Here is a 17,638-nt window from a genome sequence, read left to right on the forward strand (position 1 = left end):
TTCAGGCAAGTATTTTTCAGTATGTCCTGGGGAAATGAATCCTTGAATAACAGTTCCCTGCGAAGAAAAACATAAGCAAAACAAAAATAAGTAATTGAAGAACGTCTTGAAATAAATAATTGGGAACAAATATATAAACGCTTATGATGATTAGGTCTAACTTATTTCGAAAAGTTATACTGGAAATTATATAAAGTCGCAAGAAAACATAATCATCAATCAAGTAATTTAGGAAAAAAAGTAACCGTCTTTGTGAACTTCTAAAGAAACAATGACTTATACTTATTTCATAAAGTTTACTGGAAATCATATAAAGTCGGAAGAAAACATATTCATCAATCAAGTAGAACAATCTAGTCGTCAAATATACATATTCATCAATCAAGTAGAACAATCTAGTCCGAGCCAAAGTTCGGTCGCTACGAAGCGACCGAGCTCGAGCCAAAGCTCGGTCGCTACGTAGCGACCGAGCTCGAGCCAAAGCTCGGTCGCTACGTAGCGACCGAGCTCGAGCCGAAGCTCGGCCGCTACGTAGCGGCCGAGCGCTCGTCCCGCTCGGTCACTACGTAGCGACCGAGCTCGAGCCGAAGCTCGGTCGCTACGTAGCGACCGAGCGATCGTCCCGCTCGGTCGCTACGTAGCGACCGAGCTCGGCCAAGCTCGGTCGCTACATAGCGACCGAGCGATCTTCCTGCTCGGTCGCTACGTAGCGACCGAGCTCGAGCCAAAGCTCGGTCGCTACATAGCGACCGAGCGATCGTCCCGCTCGGTTGCTACGAAGCAACCGAGCTCGAGCCAAAGCCTGGTCGCTACGTAGCGACCGAGCTCGAGACAAAGCTCGGTCGCTACGTAGCGACCAAGCGCTCGTCCCGCTCGGTCGCCACCGTCCCGCTCGGTGCTCGGTCGCTACGTAGCGACCAATCTCGAGCCAAAGCTCGGTCGCTACGTAGTGACCGAGTACTCGTCCCGCTCGGTCGCTACGTAGCGACCGAGCTCGAGCCAAAGCTCGGTTGCTACGTAGCGACCAAGCGCTCGTCCCGCTTGGTCGCCACGTAGCGACCGAGCGTTCGTCCCGCTCGGTCGCTACGTTGCAACCGGGCTCGAGCCGAAGTTCAGTCGCTGTGTAGCGATTGAACCCTTCCGAACATCGATACGACATCAATCTATGCATTCTCGTTAAACCTTCGAATGCTATCTCCCGAAGACCGTAGCAAGCTCAGTCCATGTTTTCCGCTATTCAAATTCATCGATCAAACTTCGCGGATTAGAAACCGCGGAAAGTTCATTCTTTATCAAAAAGAATTCGTAGTAAACGTGTCGAGTCGGAAGATGGCCCAAAGGGATCTAAAACACGACTCGAGGCCCATCCTACGATTTCTTAACCAAAAGCCCGTAAACCGCAGCACAGTTTACGCTTGGTCCACAAGGAAGGATAAATATCAAGTTTCCGCGGATAAATACGGAAGTTTTGAAGATAATTGGAAGATCGGGAAAAATGGAATATCTCCATTTTTATGCTATGACGGCTTAAGGGGAGAAGAGTAAAAGCGTAAACCGACCTTGGAGCTAGTATATAAGGAGTCCTAGGCGAGGAGCATGGTAGAGGACTTTTCAGAGCAAACTTAGCACTTAGAGCAATTTAGGCAATTTTCCGTTTTTGTTATTTCGAGGTGCGACTCAATTAGGTTTAGCCGTCTTAGGGTTGTTAGAACTAGGAATCTCGCCGACAGCGCTCGAGCCCAGGCTTATACCTTGTTGTAAACGCTCATACGCAGATTCGGAATAAGATCTACTTTGCTCTCTTTTTCGATTTCTTATTCTTATTGTTGTTATTCTCGTGTTCTGATTGCTTGACGTGTGGTAATTAGCAGATATCCGGGTCCTCTGGGAAATTAGGGTTTTCCTAGTTTCCTTATTTAAACGGAAATCGACAATGCAAATTTCGGTTCCCACAGTTTTGCGCTAGAAGGAGGGGGGGGGGTACGGATCAATCTAACCCGCAAAAGCCACAACACTCTCGATCAGACATGTCAACTAACGACGCGGATAACGTGCAAACTCCTCTTAACGGAGGCAGCGGCACCAATCTCCACACTCCAGTAGGGGACGTATCCGCGGCCAACGCACAAGCCAACGCCGTGACGCTCGAGGAGTTTAAAAAGACGTTCGCCACCTATGAGAAAAGGTCGGAAGAACAGGATAAGCTCGTGAATACCTTGACCCAACAGGTTGAAACCTTAATGACAAGGACCCAAGCAATCCGCCCCCGCGGAACCACCAAAATCCGTGGGAAAAGGCTCGACTTCGCTACCCCACTCGATAGATCAGGAGTCGCACGGGAACGACCTTCCGGTCAAAACACTAGCGAGAAATCTCCCATCAAAAAGGGGAACCCTGAAAGTCTTCCGCCCCCTGCAAAGGACTCGGAGGATAACGAAGCCGAACACATTGACCTGGATCCTAGCGATGTTTCCAACGACACCGACGAGGACGTTGACAGACATCCGAGAAGGACCAGAAGCCGATCAGCTCGGGTAGGCTCCCCGTTCGAAAAACCAATGACGGAAGAGGAAGAAATCGCCTATTGGAACGAACAGGAGGAGCTGGCTGAAAGACAAACCGAGCACACTCGCAGTAAACGCCGACAGGCTCGGAAATCTACTGACGAGACATCGGATATCCGCGATCTTCGCGACTACATCACCAAGACTGCGGCAGAAGTGAGGGCCGTAAAGTCTCAAATCCATCATGCTACTAGTGCTGCCCCCGAAATCGATCGATTGTTGGAAGGAGCTCGGAAGACCCCTTTTACCAATCGCATTTCGGACATGAGGGTGTCCTATCCAGGAAAAATCAAAGTACCGAAGTACGATGGTACTGCCGATCCAAAAGCGCACCTTCAGGCTTTCCACATCGCGATGGGAAGAGCTAGACTGAAGGACGGTGAAAAGGATGCCGGCTACTGCCGCCTGTTCGTTGAAAACCTGGAAGGAGCAGCACTTGAATGGTTCGCACGCCTTCGTCGTAACACCATCGGGAGTTTCCGACAGCTCGCATCGGAATTTCTCAAGCAATACTCTGTCTTCATAGACAGAGAAACTTCCGATGTTGACCTCTGGAGTCTGTCCCAGAGGGAAGACGAACCCCTCCGCGAGTTTATCAGTCGGTTCAAGCTGATAATGTCAAGGGTCAGTGGGATAAGCGACAAAGTGGCCATCAACGCGCTGAGAAAGACGCTCTGGTACAAGTCGAAATTCAGAAAGTGGATAACTCTCGACAAACCACGAACGATCCAGGACGCCCCCCACAAAGCAATGGACTACATCATAGTAGAGGAGGAAACTAAAGTCTTATCGCAAAAACATAAGGCGGTAAGACCATCCTCGAAAGACGTGCACCCGAAAGGGAAAAAGAAGAACTCTCGTAACGGCAAGTACGTCCATCACGAGGGGGAAGATCTCCAGGGGGCGCATAACTATGCGATCAACTCGGATCAGGGTCGGACCACAGGCAACACATGGACTCGCAATCAAGGGTATGACGAAAACACCTTCTGCGAGTTCCACCAATCCCGAGGACATTCCACAACCAACTTCAAAGTCTTGGGAGCAAGACTGGCCGCGAAGCTACTCGCTGGAGAGCTCTCGGAAGTAACTAGCGTCAAGGATCTGATCCTCGATTCTGATCGTCCTCCAAAGACGGACAGAAATCCGTCTGCTGAAAAATCCCCTCAACAAAACCAGCCTGGGGATAAACGCGGCAGGAGGCCAGACTACAAAGGGAACGATAACAATCACCGCATAGTCAATATGATCATCGGAGGATCACAATACTGCGGCGACACTGTGTCGGCCATCAAGGCTTACCAACGGAAGGCGGAGTCGAGCGCAAATTGGTCTACATGGTCTCCTCCCCGAGATGGCCAAAATTGCTCGATCACCTTCACAAAGGAAGAGGCCGGCGGCATCGATCAGCCTCACTACGACCCGCTCGTCATAGATCTTGTTATACGAGACTTAGAAGTCGGAAGGGTACTCGTCGACACGGAAAGCACGGTCAACGTAATCTTCCGCGACACTCTCAAATGGATGAGCATCGAACTCGGAGAAGTAATTCCGACGCCAAAACCACTCACGGGTTTTTCAGGCGAAGTATCGATGACTCTTGGATCGATCCAATTGCCAGTCATGGCCAAGGAGATCACGAAAATCGTCGAGTTCGCGGTGGTCGATCATCCCGCTATCTACAACATGATCATGGGAACTCCATGGCTCAACGCCATGCAGGCAGTTCCGTCAACCTTCCACCTGGGTCTCAAATTCCCAACCCCAAGCGGAGTCGTGATTTGCCTCACAGAGCACAAGTTAAGGCAAATCACGACTTCTGCAGCTGTAAACAGCAAGCGCACGAAGATAGACCAATCTTCGGCCAAAAGCACCCCGGGAAAAAACGAATTAAAAACGTCTACCAACGCAAACGCATCGGACGTCGAAGCTCGACACAAGTCTGAAGCCCACGCTACAACTCAACCGAAACATCCGGAAAATATCGTTGACCCAGCCACGATCGACAAGGTCAAGGCGGACATCGTGACATCTACCGCCGAGTAAGAACACTCGCGGCATGAAACAGAACTACGAGATGGCTTGATCCTCGAAAGGGGTACGTAGGCAGCTCGTCAAAAGACGAGTTCAGCTATCCCCCTCTCTAAAAAGGGGGGGAGTGGGTGCGTATACTCGTATACTCCCACTTAAAAAATCGCCATTATTGTAATCGAGTTTTTAAGAAACTTCAAAAACTTTTACTACAATATACGTTGTCCTTTTTATCGGAAAACGTTTACGCTTCAGTTAAACACAAAAAAATTTCAGGACACGCCTGGAAACATTAAGACTCTTGTCTGCAGCCTCATCCGGCCCAAAAATCGTAAAAAAATCATCATCCTTCAAACGCACAAAGATACACGTATAATCCTCGAAACAACTGCGAGACGTCGCAAAGTTAAAATTCGAAGATAATACGAACAAATTGTCCGAACGCGACCACCAAAACCTTACACCCCGTTCGTCGATTGGCCCCGACGAACACGCCAGCCGTCTTAAACAAACGCAATTCGATCACTCTTTTGATCTTTAAAAACGTCCAGCACAAGGACAAAAGCGCGCTACAACAAAAATCCGAAATTTTGGTTTAGCACTTCCAGTTAATTCTGAGAAGATGCTCGATTCGTACCATACAAGTCATATAAGCCGAGAACATATCGCGGACTTTAAATCGGTGCGAATCAGGAAGAAATCGCAACAGGAAAAACGATAGCCGGCTAGTCACCGCATAAACCTTAACCGAAAGTAAACCTAGGTCTTGCCCTAAACCCAACGCTCTGGTCTCAAACATCTCAAGGCATGATATCTAAAAGATACGAGATCCTAAACCATGTCTCTCCGTTCGTATCTCAATGTTCTCGAAAATCGTAAAGATAAATAATTTTTACGAAAATCACGAACGAACCAACAGATTGAACGTCTCATCGGAATTAAATATGAGACGACAACTCATATTTACTTCAAACCTACTCAGGAAAACTCGAAAACGAAAACATTCATCATATAAATAACCGCGTAAAGCGGTAAGGGGATTCAAAGCCACCAACGGCCAATCCCGATAAACGATAAAAACGGCCAAAACAGGCCCGTACAAATCTCTCGGCCACAATCGGCCATAAACATGAAACAGAAAGACGAGCATCTCTCTTTCGATAACTATTCCACCTCTCATAATCCAAAGTCAAAGTCCCCGGACAACGAAGCACCGAACGCATCCGCGGGACGATCCACTTCCTCGCCATCATCGGGAAACCCAGTCGAAACCTCCTCGGTATCGAGGGAAACCGGGATGGAATCCCAGAACCCTTGAATCCGCTCGTCGATCGGAGGGATAAGCGCCTCAGCGTGGGCACGTTCATTCATCCCACTCTTCATCAAGCTCATTTCCTCCTCAAACGCATAGTCATCGGCTCGCGTCCTCCAAAGACTTCCGACCGAACCGCGGCACTCACGAAAGTCACCCACAAGGTAAAGGCATTCTTGAGGTTCCCATACTCAACCTGGAATTGAGAGGCACGAGTCTTCATCACCTCGACGATTTCCCTCTTGCCTTTCCTTTCCGCTTTGCGGATGGCCCGCGCATGATCACGAGTAAGTTGCGCCTCTCGCTCCAACATCTCGCCTTGCACGCGAGCGAGATCCCTCCGCTTTCTCCGCTTTGAAGCGGTAGACCATGGCTTCTCTATGGCCCGCCTCAATGGCCGAGCCCAGCAAGCTCAGGCCCTGCAAAATCGATTGACATGTTATAAATATATATATACATAGGACAATCACCAAAAAATTCTCAAAAAACTAACCCCATTGATGATGCGAGATCCTTCCGCAACGACTCTCGGCCTCGCCGATTCTTTCGTAGGAGGAGGAGCATCGAAACCCGGTGGCAGATCAGCAAAGAAATCATCAAAATCCGGAATAGGGACCTCGCTCGAACCACTCCCATCGCCGTAAGCAAGGTTCGGATCCCATCCTGGAAGCATAGAGTCATCCATCGAAAATTCTATGTCGCCAAGATCGACATCTTTTCCTTTCCGAGAGCTCGACTCCGGCACAGCTGTTGGAGCTTCGACGGGATTCTGGTCGTCAGATTCGGAGTCGCTTCCCGTGTCCGCAGCCAAAGCAGGACCGGGTTGCACGAATCTCAGTGCCTTCCGAACCCTCTTCGGCGTAAAAGAAGTCCAGAAGAAGGGACCGTTCCTGAGAAGATCCCTCACCGCAATGATGTCCTCAGGGAACGGAGCAAGAGGGTTGATGAAGGGATGATCATTCGGCAACCTCCGGAACAGTGGAATGCAACTCTCTTCGACGGACGCAGCGTCTATACGAACAAAGAAAAAGAACTTCTTCCACGAGTTGAATTTCGAAATGAACTTCTTAACCACTGACATAAATTTCCGAGGGACCAACCTATGCTTGTCCGTATCTGTGACAAGTTGAAGCCTCAAAAGCGCTTCATAATGATCGACGGAAAGGGAAAGGCCATGCTCGTAGCTTAGGATCAGGATCCCAATAAGATGCTGAATGGCAAGGGGAGTCAACTGGCTTATCGCAACTTCAAAACGGTCCAACACTCAGACGAGAATTTCGGGTATTGGGAACCATTGGCGACAACGCACTACGAACGCCTCGTAGCAAGTGAAATAACCCTCTGGGGGGCTGTTAGCACATTCCCCACGGCGAGGAACCCGAAGCTCCACAGCATCCGGGATATGGTAGAACGATCACATGATCGCGAGAAACTCGTCGGTGGGTTTGAATGATTTAACAAGCCACGATGGGTCAGGACTGGGAATGACTTCTCCTTGGGAGGGGTCAACGAGCCATAATGAGCAACCCACCATGCCTCGTTCTCGGCAGGATGTACCGAGTGAGGCACGAACTCCATCTTCGGAACAATGAGCTCTTCGTAAGCACTCGCGGATGAAGACCCTTTTTTCGCAATCTTTTTCTTGCTCGACATCTTTAAACTTCTCCTAAGAAAATAGAGGAAAAGGGTGGAGAGAAAGAAATAAAATTATTTCTTAAGAAAGATCTTAGAGAAAGACAAGAAAGTGAAAAAATTATGAAACAAGTTACCTCCCTTCTTATAAGCATGAGGATTTACTGTTCAAGCTCGGACTTTCGGATATTAATTCCATCCATCACGCCTAACTTGCCGAACATGCCTAACCGCACGCTAGGATCCTACGATGCATGATCCTAACGGGCTGGGGGGCTAACTGTTGGGGTCAAAAACGGTTACGACGAATTACCACCCGAAAATCCTCGGAGATCGTATTTCCGAAAAAGATAGTAAAAAGGAAGATGTAACTTTCGTAAAATATAACCAAACACGAAGTTTTTACGAAGAAGTATCCTTGAAGATTCAAACCAAACTAACCAAGCTCGACCGTTGCGTAATTACCACGCATACACGCTGTCCGGTCGCGGCGTAGCAACCAAGTCCGAGCCAAAGCTCGGTCGCTACAAAGCGACCGAGCTCTAGTCAAAGCTCGGTCGCTACGTAGCCACCGAGCGCTCGTCCAGCTCGGTCGCTATGTAGAGACCGAGCTCGAGCCAAAGCTCGGTCGCTACGTAGCGACCGAGCGCTCGTCCCACTCGGTCGCTACGTAGCGACCGAGCTCGAGCCGAAGCTCGGTTGCTATGTAGCGACCAAGCTCGGCCAAGCTCGGTCGCTACGTAGCGACCGAGCGATCGTCCCGCTCGGTCGCTACGTAGCGACCGTCCCGCTCGGTCGTTAAGTAGCGACCGAGCACTCGTCCCGCTCGGTCGCTACGTAGCGACCGAGCGATCGTCCCGCTCGGTCGCTATGTAGCGACCGAGCTCGAGCCAAAGCTCGGTCGCTACGTAGCGACCAAGCGCTCGTCCCGCTCAGTCACCACGTAGCGACCGAGCGTTCGTCCCGCTCGGTCGCTACGTAGCGACCGAGCTCAAGCCAAAGCTCGGTCGCTACGTAGCAACCGGGATCGAGCCGAAGTTCAGTCGCGGTGTAGCGATTGAACCCTTCCGAACATCGATACGACATCAATCTATGCATTCTCGTCAAACCTTCGAATGCTATCTCCTGAAGACCGTAGCAAGCTCAGTCCATGTTTTCCGCTATTCAAATTCATCGATCAAACTTCGCGGATTAGAAACCGCGGAAAGTTCGTTCTTTATCAAAAAAGAATTCGTAGTAAACGTGTCGAGTCGGAAGACGGCCCAAAGGGATCTAAAACACGAATCGAGGCCCATCCTACGATTTCTTAACCAAAAGCCCGTAAACCGCAGCACGGTTTACGCTTGGTCCACAAGGAAGGATAAATGTCAAGTTTCCGCGGATAAATACGGAAGGTTTGAAGATAATTGGAAGATCGGGAAAAATGGAATATCTCTATTTTTATACTATGACGGCTTAAGGGCAGAAGAGTAAAAACGTAAACCGACCTTGGAGCTAGTATATAAGGAGTCCTAGGCGTGGAGCATGGCAAAGGACTTTTCAGAGCAAACTTAGCACTTAGAGCAATTTAGGCAATTTTCCGTTTTTGCTATTTCGAGCTGCGACTCAATTAGGTTTAGCCGTCTTAGGGTTGCTAGAACTAGGAATCTCGCCGACAGCTCTCGAGCCCAGGCTTATACCTTGTTGTAAACGCTCATACGTAGATTCGGAATAAGATCTACTTTGCTCTCTTTTTCGATTTCTTATTCTTATCGTTGTTATTCTCGTGTTCTGATTGCTTGACGTGTGGTAATTAGCAGATATCCGGGTCGGAAATTAGGGTTTTCCTTGTTTCCTTATTTAAACGGAAATCGACAGTGCGAATTTCGGTTCCCACAGGTTCCAAGCGTCCCAGAAATGGATGAGCCGAAATCGCAACTGAGCTTCGTGGTGACCCAGTGAGACATCTTTGAAGAACATGACTTTTTCATCGTAATCAGAGGAGACAATTGACTTCCCGTTCGGTTTCATCGCCATGGATCGAGGTTAGAGCAGTTCAAGGGTTTTGATTTGTACAAACGAAAGAAAATCAGTATATAAAGAATGAGGAAAAGAGGAAAGTGAAACGAAATCATAAAGAAGAAATTGATTGATCAATTAAAGTGGAGTTTTGATTGTGAAGAAGTGGATCGATTAGAACTCAATCGCTATCGCTAGGGTTTCAAGCGGAGAAGACGAAAAGGTAAAGGGGAAAATCCTCGTGACTTCCGTCGTCGTCTTCTTCTTGATTTTGGTGAAAAAATGATGCAAATGTGAAAAAAATGAAGCCTAGACATGATGCAAATTAGGTCTGGGCGTTCGGTGGTCCGTTCGGTTTCGGTCCGGGTGATTCGGATTTTTGGATTTTCGGTGTTATGCTCATAAGTACCATTCGGTTTTTACTAATTATCGGATCGGGTTCGGTTCGGTTCCTTCCGGGTTCGGTTTGGATCGGATTTAACCAATGTTTAAAATCGTTCAAAAATATATTTTTAAAAACCTCAAAAATTGGCAAAAAAAGTTCAAAATATATAAATTATTTACAAATCTAATTAAAAATTAGTTAAACTATCTAAATTAACTAAAAAGTATCAAAAATAACAAATAAAACAAACTACAAAAATATTTTGAATACTCTAAAATATCTAAATCACCTTAATATATATAAAAACATTAACATATTTAACTAATTTCAGATATCTTCGGATCCTAATTCGGATTTCGGTTCGGTTCGGGTTATAACTAAAGTCCAAAGTAGTAAGCTCATAAGTCCCATTCGGATATTTTTGTAAAACAGTTCGGATTCGGATTCGGTTTTTCCGGTTCGGGTTAAGGTCGGTACTTCGGGTTGAGTTAAAAACGCTCAGGCCTAATGCAAATAAAGCTCACACGTAAGCCCACTGTAAATGTAAGAAAAACTTGAAGTCCAGACGTAATTGAAGTCCGTCTTATGTGTAAAAACAAAATGAGCTGATTGGATGATTATTTTTGATGACGTGGACACCTTAATATTTCAGCATATTTGGCTTTTAGTATTGTGATTTTCCATTTTAAAGAAAAAAATAGCAAAAATATATTAAAGATGGTCTCATTACTTTGCTCAAATCTGGGACACCTTTGCGAGAGGGATTCTGAAAAATCTATACATACGATGCTGGGGTGAGATCACTACACTTCTCACAAATGGAAGACTTGATCACCACTCTGCTTTCTAATAAGATACGTGTTCCAAATTACGGTTCATACGCTTTGGAAAGAGATAAATCAGAGGATACGCACCGAACGGGCATCTCCATGGCATCAGCTCAAGAAAACAATTGACAAAAGCATTTCTGTTCGTCTCAGCTTGCTACGCAACCTAGGCCAACCTAATTTTAAAGATGTTTTTCAATTTTGGTTTGCCACAAGAAATTAGACCACCTCCATTGAGGTTCTAAGAAGGGGTTCTAAAAAAAGACAAAAAATATTAAATGAAAAATGAGCTAAATCAATAGAACACGTGCTTAGAGCATTTCCAACCCATAACACTATTTTAGTGTCAAAACTACACTATTTTGGTGTAGTTTCAATACTAAAAAAATATTATTCTCCAACCACAACACTAAACTTCACACTAAAAATTATTTTATAATATTATATGTATTTAACTTTTTATTTATCATTTATTTAATTGTACAATTTATTAATAAAATAAGTAAAAAATGTTTTAATGGAGTGAATAGTGTTATAGTGTAGTGAATAGTATCACACCAAATTTGGTGTAAAATTATAGTGACACTAAAATGGTGTGATTTTTGCAATTGGATTGGAGAAGGTTTTAGTGTTAAAATCACACTAAAATAGTGTTTTGAAGTTGGGTTGGAGATGGCCTAATGTGTTAAAACCCCTAACGTGTCACTTTAGGATTGGGTTGGGTTGGATAAGTCATTTTTTAGAACTCGTTAAAACCCCTAACGTGTCACTTTAGTATTGGGCTATCAATTTTCTTCATTCTCTCTCTTCGTCGAAAACAATTTCTCTCTTCCTCCTCCAATCCCAATCCCTCCATCTTCTTTCTCGCTTCTGATCTCCATCTCCTTCTTGGTAAGTCTTTATTCTCTCTTCGATTTCCAGTTTTTGTATAAGATCTAGTTAGGGCTTTGATAGATGTAGTTTGATTGACAGCGTTCGATTACCTCGTATGATATTTTCTTTATTGAGTTTTTCTCACTTGCTTCGTTTTGATAACGGCGATGATGATGGAGATGAAATGGACAAAGTTTCTGGGTAGAGGGAGGTTAAAGTAGACACGGATGATGGAGATGATGAAGCCGAAGGGAAGCCAGAGGTATGTGATAATGGCGTTTAACGGCGTTGGACGTCGAACTAAACGGCCGTCATGGAAGATAATGCGACTTTTTAGTAGTTCTTTGGGGATTGTTGTAGCTGACTTGGTCAGCTTGTCACAGATGCGGGATGAGTAACCATTGGGCCAAGAATTGTAGAACCCCTAAACATCTATGTGAGCTCTATCAAGAGAGCCTTAAGAACAAGAACCCAAAAGCCCATATGGTTCATGATACCAGGTATGATGCTGATGATGATTCCGACCTTGAAAAGGATGACCTCTTGGATTTGAGACTTCTGATTGTCTCAAAGACTAAAATTGACATCTTGTCTTATTGTTTTATGAAATGCTTTGAGTTCATTGCTATTATATCTTGCCTGATTTTGCTTGATAATGTGAATGATTTTATTGATAAAGAAATTGCCTAAAGGGCATTATAGTACGGGTATAGTAGCCTAGTAAGAAATCTATGGCCAAGGCATTGCCTAAAGGGCATTATATACACCCAAGAATGTATGACCCATTGAGTTATAATAAAATGGTTTCCAAATAGAAACAATGGGCAAAAGGAAACAAGTTCCTTCAGATTTAAAGAAAGAAAATGCCTAAGACCTTATAAGAAAGTGGTCAAGACTATACCTACGTACTCTACTGATCAAAACTATGCTACAGATCAGTATGATAAGAGGCAAGAGCTGTGGTGACCATACTGATATATCCCACGAAATTATATACTTTTATGGCACGACTGGATTAGCCATCCTAGTCTAAAACTTGATGCAAAGATTGTTATTGAAAGGCACACAGAGTTATCCCATAAAGATATCACGTTGTGTAACATGTACACAAGGGAAACTCATTAGGCTTGATTGTCCTAAGCATCACGAAATTATAGTATGTTCATGAGGGGGAGAGAGGATAAAACCCTAAATCCATGACCACACTACAAATTCGTGTACCATGGTCTATGACCATGCTATAAACGGCTTGGCCGTGCAGGCCATTACCTATAAGGTTCGGACATCCATCCTAAAGCTTAGGGACATCATGAATTTATATGTATATAAAGTTAAGATGCATCAGGCCATATAAGTGAGCATAGATATTCCCATCTCAGATTGAATACGGGTCCACCATCTTAAGAGACTTTGAATAAACCACCACATACATATGTGTCGTCTAAGCTGGAACCTCAGAAGAGGATTGGAAATATTTATTGGATAAAAGAATGACTTTCTCCCACGAGTCTTAAAGAGACCTTGAGCCAAATATGGGTGATCAGATTGTGGCAAGGTACACGGATTGCATGACCAATGAATCCGACTATCCAACATTAGAAGGAGAAAGTTATAAGCTGGTACAAAGAAAAGAATGATAAAGAGAAATAGTATGGTATCAACCATCATTGTCTTGGCAATGATCCTCGGACTAGAGAATATGATTATAGACGTCCAAACAAAGAAAATAAAAGATTATACAAAGCTAGCTAATCGAGATGCCATACACTGACCCGAAAAGAAAAGAAAAGAATGACTAAGTCATAACCAGCTTAGCACCAAATGATTTTGATGTCCTAGAAAGAGACACAGTCAAGTTGCTACAGAGTCTATACAAGATAGACCAATGTGTTCCATAAGATAAATGAACCTCGGAAAAAAAAGAGAAAGGTGCATAGAATGACAAATCCGAGGTCATAAGAGAAACCATACCAGACATTGAGAAAAGGCTGCGCAGCTACACATCTAAGGTACCAAACCATGTAGCTTGGGACGCCAAGCTGCTAGGTGACAAAGGTCCTGGATAATGAAATCTCAAATCGATTAGATCATGTCTGGAACACAATGGAACCATATACATAAGTGTCGACACATAAGAGATATATTTGTATAAAGATACATAAGAGAGTAGCACTTGAGTTTAAAGATATAAACGAAGATCATGAACCCACGAAAGAGTACTCATAAAGATTAAAGGTTAGATTGAAAAGATAAACGTGGGGTTTAAAGTATCTAAAGAAGAGATAGGCGTATTGGCCATACACATATACAGAAATGTCATCTGATAAACCAGTGAAATAGATGGGTCTTGTGAGGAAAAAGAAACTGTGAGAGAAGGTACATGATCACAAGGTGTAAAGGTGTTCATGTTTTCCTACTAACAGCATTAGATCATAGCTTGTTACACAAAGATACTCACAGAGGCCATGAAACAGATTATAAGGAGATAAACTCCTATGTGGTGGATGCTGCTACACAAATTCGAAATTGATAAATGTCTGGTCATAAAAAAGAAATTAGATACTGATGTAGTAAGTAGCATATGAATCACTGGATAAAGAACATCATTGTTCCTAAGCTGTTCATGGATAAAGAACAACATTGTTCTTAAGCTGTACATGGATAAAGAACAGTATTGTTCCTAAGCTGTTCATGGATTGAAACAAATCAGTTGCATATAGTATGTAATACTAGTAAAGGAATTGTATAAGGACAATCCAAATTCAGTCCATACATATACTTATAAAAGAGATTTGAATTCCTTGTGTTTACTTTATACTAAACCAGCCTAAAGAGAGGTTAATTGGTTGATACAGATTATTTATTAAATCTGTGTGGGTGTCTGGCTAGAGGTGTCCGGCCCTTCTTCTTTGATCATGGCTAGTGGAAAAGAAAGATCAGCTATCATGATTGCCGTCCATAAGCTCGTGTAGTCGAGGTCCATGACCTAATAGATCTTCCGGTGCGTTGTATGATCCACGGCAACAAAGGTCATGGGACACCATCAAGGTATGGATAAAAGACTGCAATAGCATTACCGAATGCAAGAGAGATTACTGATCGAGATCCATGAGTGTGTTCGGCCGAAGAGCCATAGCTTGATGAGATTATAAAACTCATTACAGCAATAATCATTGATCTAGAACACTCATGAGACAAGTTATAAACATGTATAGAAGAAGTCTATGACTCAATATGGATCGATCAGATTAGTGCATAGTCGATGATAATAAAGAAAGATCTATGGACAGAGACATTGGTACACATCCGTGTAGTAGATACACCGGAACATAGGTTTACGACCTGAGACTATAAGTTCATAAGTACCATGCTCAGTATATATATTGTCCACAGTGTGTTTAGTATGTCCGACCTAATTAAGAGTAGTCGACAGCCAAAGGTCCACTTCTTGACCACGCACACACGATGTCAGAAGACATGAGAAGAGACCGGAAAGGTCAAAGTAATCCAATTACGGTTCAGTAATGAACTTGGCCGATTTGTTTACTCCCTACCTGCACGTTCAGGAAAGATCACGCATCAGATGCATAGACTGAAGAAACCTCCACTGAGGTCCACATCAGGGGGAGTAGTACGTGTTGTACTCTTTTTCCTTCATCATGGTTTTGTCCCACTGGGTTTTCCTGATAAGGTTTTAATGAGGCAACATGAAGCGTACTACGATCCTGAATGGTTATGACATCCAAGGGGGAGTGTTATAAATTAATTAGTGGATGTCCATAACCGGCCCGGTCCATAACTGGCCCATACAACTAGAGAGAGAGAGTTGGCCACGACTTGGAGAGAGAGAGAGAGAGTCGGCCATGACTTGGAGAGAGAGAGAGAGAGAGAGAGTCGGCCATGACATGGAGAGAGAGAGAGGCGGCTTGGAGAAAAGAAAACCATCTTTCTTTTTTCTTGTAATTGTTATCTTTCTATTATTATATATTAGTAGTTTTCTTAATCCTAGTGGGTTTAGGTTTTGGATACTTTTATTTTTACTTATCTTGTAATCCCCTATATAAGGGAACACTTATTCATTAATGAAACATATAAATATTCAGACCTAAAACCTTCGTTTTACAACAGAAGGTTATTTTTCTTTGTAATTGCTTTGGAAGAAAGCTTATATGATTCAAGTCTCCATATTGTAAAGAACACACATTCAGACAACCAAGAGAATTCTCCCACTTGAGTATTTTATGTTTTTATTTTATTTTGAGTCTGAGAGTACGACGCAAAATTAGGTTCGATAGATTCTGTTTTTCGGTGATAGGTTACAGAAACAATGCTGCAGTTGTATCATGAGAATCTGAGTGCTATGAAACCGTCACACTACGGGATGTTTAAAGATTTAAGGAAACAGATTAATCATCTCGACTCTGCAATTTTTCTTTATTCTTATATTTCGGTATTGTAATTTTAATTTATGTTTTTATTGTTCTTTACAAATATCAGTTGTCCTATGGTAGTGAAATAAAGTTCCTACACTATTTGTACCTCGGGTCGGGTTAGAGATATAACCGAGAGAGGAAGAAGACGAGTGAAAGTGATGTACTCTATAATCACATTGATTATAGTGGATGGTTGAGAGACCTGATTCTCTTCCAGGTGATGTATAACAGCTTCTCCACATCAGAGAAGTGTGGTGAGAACCGGATAAACAAAATCTTGTGTGTTCTTTATTTCTTTCTTGCTTGATTCTGTGATTAATTAGATTGTTTAGGCTTGATATAATTATTAAACTGAGCCAAAATTACAAGATAAATCCTCAACAAATATAATGTAAACATTTTTTCTGGTTGAATTAATTTTACCGTCAGTAAAAATAATTGTTTAAACATTCTTATTACATAACCACAACAACATTAGTATAATTTTGTTTTGAAGATATATGTGCCATCAAACCCAAACACATCTTCTAATCTATTAAAACTAAAATACAAAATGAAATTAACCATTAATTTATGTTAATATTTACAATCTATGCCATTGAGATAATAAATACCTATAGATTTTATCATTAATTAACTTTTGTCATTTAAAATAGCATAAAACATTAGGAACATACCTTTTCCGTAGATTTTGTGTAATATACACGTAGATTAACTGGATTTTGACATTGATTATATGTTTCACATATATTAACCGGCCATATAAACATGTCATTTACGCATGCTTTCGCATTGACTAGCCGAAGTTTACTATACTAAAACATGACACATTCACATATAATATTAACATTAGGCTAATACTTAAGTCTTGCGCGGGATGAACATTATATATAATTTTTAAGTATTATATTTTTTTACATGTTTTTTTTTTTTTGACAGCAAACAATTTACAGATTTTTATTGACTCTGTAAACCAAATTGGAAACTCTGCATACATGTTATGAAATAATAAATATATATTAAATATTAAAAATTCAGTAAATATCTTCTAATCTATTAAAACTGAAGTACAAGTTGAAATTAACCATTAATTTATGTTAATATTTACAATCTATGCCATTGAGATAATAAATACCTATAGATTTTATCATTAATTAACTTTTGTCATTTAAAATAGCATAAAACATTAGGAACATACCTTTTCCGTAGATTTTGTGTAATATACACGTAGATTAACTGGATTTTGACATTGATTATATGTTTCACATATATTAACCGGCCATATAAACATGTCATTTACGCATGCTTTCGCATTGACTAGCCGAAGTTTACTATACTAAAACATGACACATTCACATATAATATTAACATTAGGCTAATACTTAAGTCTTGCGCGGGATGAACATTATATATAATTTTTAAGTATTATAATTTTTTACATGTTTTTTTTTTGACAGCAAACAATTTACAGATTTATATTGACTCTGTAAACCAAATTGGAAACTCTGCATACATGTTATGAAATAATAAATATATATTAAATATTAAAAATTCAGTAAATATTACGTATATTATCAAATTGA

Source organism: Brassica napus, chromosome C7, assembly GCF_020379485.1.
Source record: "Brassica napus cultivar Da-Ae chromosome C7, Da-Ae, whole genome shotgun sequence".
In the NCBI taxonomy this organism is placed as follows: domain Eukaryota; kingdom Viridiplantae; phylum Streptophyta; class Magnoliopsida; order Brassicales; family Brassicaceae; genus Brassica; species Brassica napus.